General features: G+C 38.8%; 1 pseudogene across 1 annotated transcript; it reads right to left on the bottom strand.

Annotated features, from left to right (window-relative positions):
* Positions 1–321: 321 nt before the first annotated feature.
* LOC308684249 (putative inhibitor of apoptosis) lies at positions 322–3,007 on the bottom strand (annotated as a pseudogene). The gene is made up of 2 exons: positions 2,801–3,007; positions 322–1,915 (listed from the first exon to the last, which is right to left on the bottom strand). The product of its transcript is annotated as a putative inhibitor of apoptosis (transcript).
* Positions 3,008–6,800: the final 3,793 nt, after the last annotated feature.

Below are 6,800 nucleotides of genomic sequence, written 5' to 3'. Positions count from 1 at the left end.
CTTCTTAGAAGACTTATGTATTATGTTTACTAAACAGCGTCTGTTCAAATACTTTAGATTAAAATAATAAAAAAATAAAAGCAAAAACTGTACTTAGGCGTCTTAGATCTTATTTATACAAAAATATTTCAAACAGTATTTTTGTCCATACAACATGTTGTCAAAGTTTGTCACAATGTTTTGTTGTTTTTAAGAAATCCGAGGACTCGACGTTGCTCTTATTTAGACCAAGTTGTAAAAAAAAATTATAATTTTTTTGGTTACATTGTTTTTATTCATCAAGTTAAATGTAAATTTGCAAATCCAAATGCTAGGAAAACTTTATGATAGGAAAGTACAGACAGCACCTTTGACCAATCCTCTACATATGGGGCACTTGCGCAGAGAAGACGCACATTCTTTGCACACAACTAGGTGACCACAAGGGATGAAGACAATGTTCACTTCCTTATCCATGCAAACTTTGCATGTTCGCTCCTCTTGAAGTCTTCTTAACTGTTCCTCCATAGGCAAGTCTGAAAGATCTTGACTCGGTGATGCAGCTTCATTTGTCTGGGCCATCAGTTCTCTCAGCAGGCAGACATCATTCTTCTTGATCCAGTTGCAGAAGACCTCTGCTGCAGCATTTCCTTTCGACAGGACGCAATGAGCTGACTCAATGAGCTTTCGACAGAACTCAATGAGCTGCCCTGTCTGCTGCTTGACTGTAGAACAGTTACGAATAATGTCATACTCTTTCTGTGAGATGACGTTCTCCTCTAGAAGATGGTCCATTAAGCTCTGCACACTTTTTAGGTGCTGTGACATGGCAAGATGATGTTTCTTAAGAAAAGTAAGAAACTTACTTTCTCACTCCTCCTCTCTCTTCTCATCTTCTGCACTTAGTAAATCAGACACCAACTCTTGAACGGTTTCGTAATTTTCTCCACTTGAGAGGATTTTGTTTTGAACGGTTTGCTTCACCACAGGATTGTTCATCATCACTGAACGGTCTTCTCCAGGACCCAGGTGTACAACAGGTCGATCAACAAATTCTCTTGAGTTGCTGTCTCCATTAGTCAATAGCTGTTCAAATAGTCTTGGAAATCTTGCTTGAATCTGATGAACAAACTCTTGGCCCTTTTCTTGCAACAGGTATTCACATCTTGGAAACCACTTCGCATGTTCTACCTATGGATCATCACCAGACTCCCAACACCTAAGTCCACCATCACAACAAAAGCACTTCTCGTCATCATTACGACCAACATAGTAAAAACCAGCCTTAGCCAATTGGTCTGGTCGAACAGTTATTCTTGAGGGCCAGTTGACAAATGTGAGCAACCTTTCTTCACACTGTTGCATTGCCGAGTTAGATCCATTGGAAAGGCCGCCACCAGATAAAGGTACATTATCTGCACGGTCACCTCGAACGAAGCGGCAGTTGGGGTAATGCCTCTGGTGCTCTGATACTGCACAATCTCCCGGTTCCCAATTACTAAGCTGGCCTCCACAACTGAAGCAAGCCACTCTGTCACCCTGGTCAAGGTAGTAGAAACCACTTTTGGCAAGCTCGGCTGGAGTTACTGTAGAAAGAGTCCAATTCTGAAAGGTGTCAAGGCGTTCCTGTTCCCGAAGCATGCCAGGATTGTGACAAGTCTGAGGTCGCTGGTGAGACATATCCTCAACTCCACGGGAGGAAATGGGACTGGAGAGGGCCAGGTTGCTGAATACCGTGTTTAAGTAACCCATCTGCTCCTCCATTTGGCCTGAAATGGATTCCGTGGTGGTCGATGTTACGGCTGTCGCAGGGACGGAAAGCTGTAGGATGGCTACGTTGTGAAGCGGGGGAAAAGGCAGAGCGAGAGGACGAGAGGAGGTTTGTGGTGGCAGGTAAAAATGTGACCACAGGGTGTGTCCACTCAAGCCCTTCTCTCTGCTGGATATCCCATGACTAGTGTCTAGTCATCCATGACAGAACACATAATCTTATTAAACTTATTAAATACCCTCTATGATGCAGGAACTGATGCTAAGAACAAAATCAAATTTTGTTCAACACCACAAAATGTCCTTTTTTCTGTTCTGTACACAGCGGGCAAATTAGTTTAGTAGCAAAACTAATTTGTAATAAATTAGTTTACTAATAAATTAGTAGCAAATTTGAAAAATCACCACACAATTTCAGGTATTCACATCTTGGAAATGGTTGCCAGCTCGGGAATACAGTAATTAAAATACAGAAAACAAATATTTAAATATTTAATCTTTTTAAATCATGTAGTATTTTTGATTATTCTAATTATTATTATTATTATTATTATTATTATTATTATTATTATTATTATGTATACTATTATAACACTATTATTATGTATAGTATAATAATACTATTTTTAAGAGCTCAGACATTTGTTCATTCAGAAATTTTTATTTCAACATTATACTTTCGAGTATACAGTGAAGTAGTGAAGAAAATGATAGAACGGCATTACGTACATAAAGTAAGGTAAAACAATAATTACATTTAAAGATGGTCTTACCAGAATAAAAAATCTCTGCAGGCTATCATGTCTTGCTCTAGGATGTAGTTGACCAGACTTTCAACTAATTCACCAACTTCAGTTTTTGCATTTTTTGACACCAGTGACACACAGAGATCCGTTACAAAAGTACAAATAGCGAGTATCTCAGTGATTTCGAATTCGTCACAACATGCACGCAACACATCCAGAACTTTTCTGAGGATTACGCCGTTCGGCTCTTTGCCGTTAAAAAACATGGGTGTTACATCAGTCCATGACTTTGTCAGGCCTCTTACGACATCCATTTCATTTTTGAGATCCTGCGCACAATCGTTTTTCATATCACACACAGCATCGATGATCCTGTGCATCAAGCCAACCATCTGGCCTCTAAAATGATCTTTAAACATAGAGTCTAGCGTAGCTCTTAAAGGACACTCTTTGCCCGTGGCGCACTCACACGCCGGATGATACTTGTTCTCCATCAGGTTTTGCGTCGCCATTTTTTCAACTTTTCGAATAGTCCACTATTCGATGATGAAAGATGCTTTTCGTTCCTGGAATCTCCTGAGCGAGTCCTTGCGGTACAGTCGTCCAGGGTTTGTGCGTTGGAATGCGTGGAAGTTTGTGTTTTTGGGTCAGGAGCGTAGTCTGCATCAGGTTCAGGCAAATATTGAAGCGGGCTTTGACAGTCCTTCAACTTTTGATCAATGAGATGATGCAGTAGCACAGCAGTCCGCGCCTAGTAGAGCTAGAGTATAGCTAGAGCGTGCGATGTCCTGAAATATTTATTAGGACAGCGATTGGGGTCCGCCCCCTCGCCCCACTGGAGGGGTTGAATAGGGTGTCATCATCAGGAAAGCCTATGTAAATTATAGTCACGATGCAACAGAAGTAGCATCATGTTATGCATATGCCACCAGAGAAAAGTTTATTATTTTTACTCAATCCAGTTACAAAATCTGATTAAACATATGCATGGGTGAATTGTTCGCCATAAGTTCTGTAACAAACATTTAGAAAGTAGTTAGGATCTATTTCATTTTGCGCATGCTTTAAGTTAACTAAGTTAAATGTTACAGTTCATAGACCTTTAGCGCATTGAGTTAAAATTAATATCACATTAAACACATCATTACCGTGTTTAAGTTTTTCTTCAAACAAAAGTAATTTTCTAATAAATCATCGTACACCTACATGTGTTTTGTTGTATGCACAGACTTTGAGGGTCCTTGTCTTTGTTTTGCGGTATTTTTAAAAACATAGAACCAGAGAACAGAGAACCTTGTGCGGAATTCTATATCCGCATAAAGGGTTAAAATATAAAATATACATTTTAGCGCTATTTAAAAACTAGGATGGTATAATATAATGTAAATGTCTCACATGAAGATGATGGTTTAAACCATAATTTTATCAAATCAAACCAATTCATGTGAATACTGAATATGAACAAAGAGAAGACATAGAGTTAACTAACATTACTACTAACTGTAGGAAACAGATATCCGGGGGAAGGTGTAAAGAAAACGCCATACAAAACATTACAATCACACCCGGAAATACGATAAGTGTTATGCTAGTGATGTTAAAAAATTGATAAACAATTTCAAAACAGGGTGGTTCAGAAGAAATGCAAACAAATGTTACGCGCTAATATTTGGTCTTGTTTCAGAGTCGGTATGGTCCGGTGAAAACTTTGATGAGGCCGAGAATAATAGCTCTTTTAAACATGCGCTTCAATAACAATGTTCAATATAAACAAGAATCCAACTCTAATGCGACTGAGCTTGTTTCACATATAACTTTTGATTGTTAGATATAATAGTTAGATGATATATCTAACCATTGAAATTTACGATATGTTAAAACATTTCGGCATTTATTATGCCGAATAAAAAGAAGATCATAAAAAGAAGAACAATTATTAAGACATAAACACAATGTCTGTTTTCTGGATCGAGCCTAAAAGACAGATGCCTAAAACTCAAAGTATTGGTGTGGACAGAATAAAAAAAATGAATCAACCCTGCTTTCATATAAAAATACCACATATCCACAATGCAGGTTGCGTCTCAATACTTGGTCCTCACAAGAATAGCAAAACCAACACACACACACACACACACACACACACACAGATGCGCGCTCCACTGCTGGCACACATACACAGAGTGTGAGATAAACTTCCACAGTTTTTTCAATCTTAGTTAAATTAGCACGATCATTATTTTAAAGGATAGAATGTTTTTTGTATGACTTGTTTAATCACAGTGTTTGAACAGCACGTTTCAGATGTCAGAGCTCAAAAGTATGGAAAGTATTCTGGACATTTTTCAAAAGGAATTGCAAATTGTATTTGCAATTGCGTTTTCAAATTGTGGACGCATAAAATGTGACATAATCTAAACGCAAATGCAAATCGCTCATTACCGTTTGCATTTTCGTTTAAACGAACGCACAGTGACTGCCAAAGTTAAAATGGAAATGCAAAGTCCGTTTGCAACTGTGTTTCCTATATCTTACGAGTCTTGACCCTGTCATATTTAAATAGCAATTTCAATTACCACGTCTGCTTTTTCACTTTCTCAGCGTCGCGTATGTAGCCAGCCAAAACTCAAATGAAATCGCAATTCCCTTAGTATTTCCATTTCCGATGCCTTGCACGGAAACCTGTCAATCAGCGTCAAGGGTGGGATTATGCTATGGGGTGTGTTCGTGTTGGGACGTGACGTCACTCACAGTCGATGGTCAAGAGGTGATGCCCTGAACAGACAGACGCCGATTTATTTTAAACACTGGAGGTAGTTGGTGAAATTCGTGCAAGGCATCGGAAATGGAAATACTAAGGGAATTGCGATTTCATTTGAGTTTTGGCTGGTTACATACTGAGAAAGTGAAAAAGCAGACGTGGTAATTGAAATTGCTATTTAAATATGACAGGGTCAAGACTCGTAAGATATGGGAAACACAGTTGCAAACGGACTTTGCATTTCCATTTTAAATTTGGCAGTCACTGTGCGTTCGCTTAAACGAAAATGCAAACGGTAATGCGCGATTTGCATTTGCGTTTGGTTTATGTTACATTTTATGCGTCCACAATTTGAAAACGCAATTGCAAATACAATTTGCAATTCCTTTTGAAAAATGTCCGGAATATCATTCCATACAAAATGGTGGCAGGGGGAAATCCTGTGACACACACACACACAGACAGACACGAGCTGGGGCCTCTGGTTGAGAGACTCGTTGCAATTTTTTATTTAAACTTTTGGTGTGAGGTTTTAGTAAGCTATTTTATAAACATTTCATTTATATTGTTTTAAAAAGAACTGGATGGCTTTTCAACGTTTGTGTGAGATAAACTTCCACGTTTTTTTCTTATCAGTTTCACATTACAGCCCGAGGATCGTGTGTGATACCAACTTCAGAAGTCCAGAACTAGTGTGTGATACCAACTTCAGAAGTCCAGAACTAGCTGTCATATTATTATAACAGTGTCTTCAAAAACACACACACACACACTAACTGTCATGTTCAAAAGGCTTCAATAGGCTTCAAACAATCAGACTTTCTGTCAGATACCATGACGTATTGTTTAATCACAGTGTCTTCAAACGATAAACACTAACTGTCATGTTCAAAAGGCATCAAACAATTAAAACTAGCTGTCATAGCCATGACATATTGTTATAACACTTTCTGTCAATATCAAAAGGCATAAAAAGGCATCAAAACCCAAAACGAACTGTCAACCTGTCAATCAAAAGTCATGCTAACTGTCAACCTGTCAATCAAAAGTCAAAACTAACTGTCAAACCTCTTTGATCCTTTGATCTCCCTTTGATCTCATTTGATCTTCTTTGATCCCTTTGATCATATGCCAAAAGGGGCGGGTACCTGTCACCGGAAGGGGCGGGGCACCTGACAATCAATCATTTTTTGACAGTTGCCATAGGGTATCAACTACTCACTCCATACCCGCTTTAATTGAGAATCACTTTAAACATGCAGACACAGTTAAGACAATTTGATGTATTACACTTAATATTCAATAAAACAATATACAATAAGATTCGTTAACAACGTGTTCTTCTAAAATGAGAGTGAGCCACAAATCCATGAAAAACCCGTGGGAACGGATTGCGAAAGCGTGGGCACGGTTTACAGATGGTGCCCAACCAGAATGCGACTTTTACCGCCGCCGTTCCCGCGGCGGCAAAATTGGGATGTGTATTTGCTGCCTTTTACCGCTGAGTGGCGCTGTAATCACAGACTTTGAAAAGTGTCAGTTTA

This window comes from Scardinius erythrophthalmus, assembly GCF_964197995.2.
Source record: "Scardinius erythrophthalmus genome assembly, chromosome: 24".
Classification (NCBI taxonomy): domain Eukaryota; kingdom Metazoa; phylum Chordata; class Actinopteri; order Cypriniformes; family Leuciscidae; genus Scardinius; species Scardinius erythrophthalmus.
This window is presented reverse-complemented; position numbering and strand designations above follow the sequence as displayed.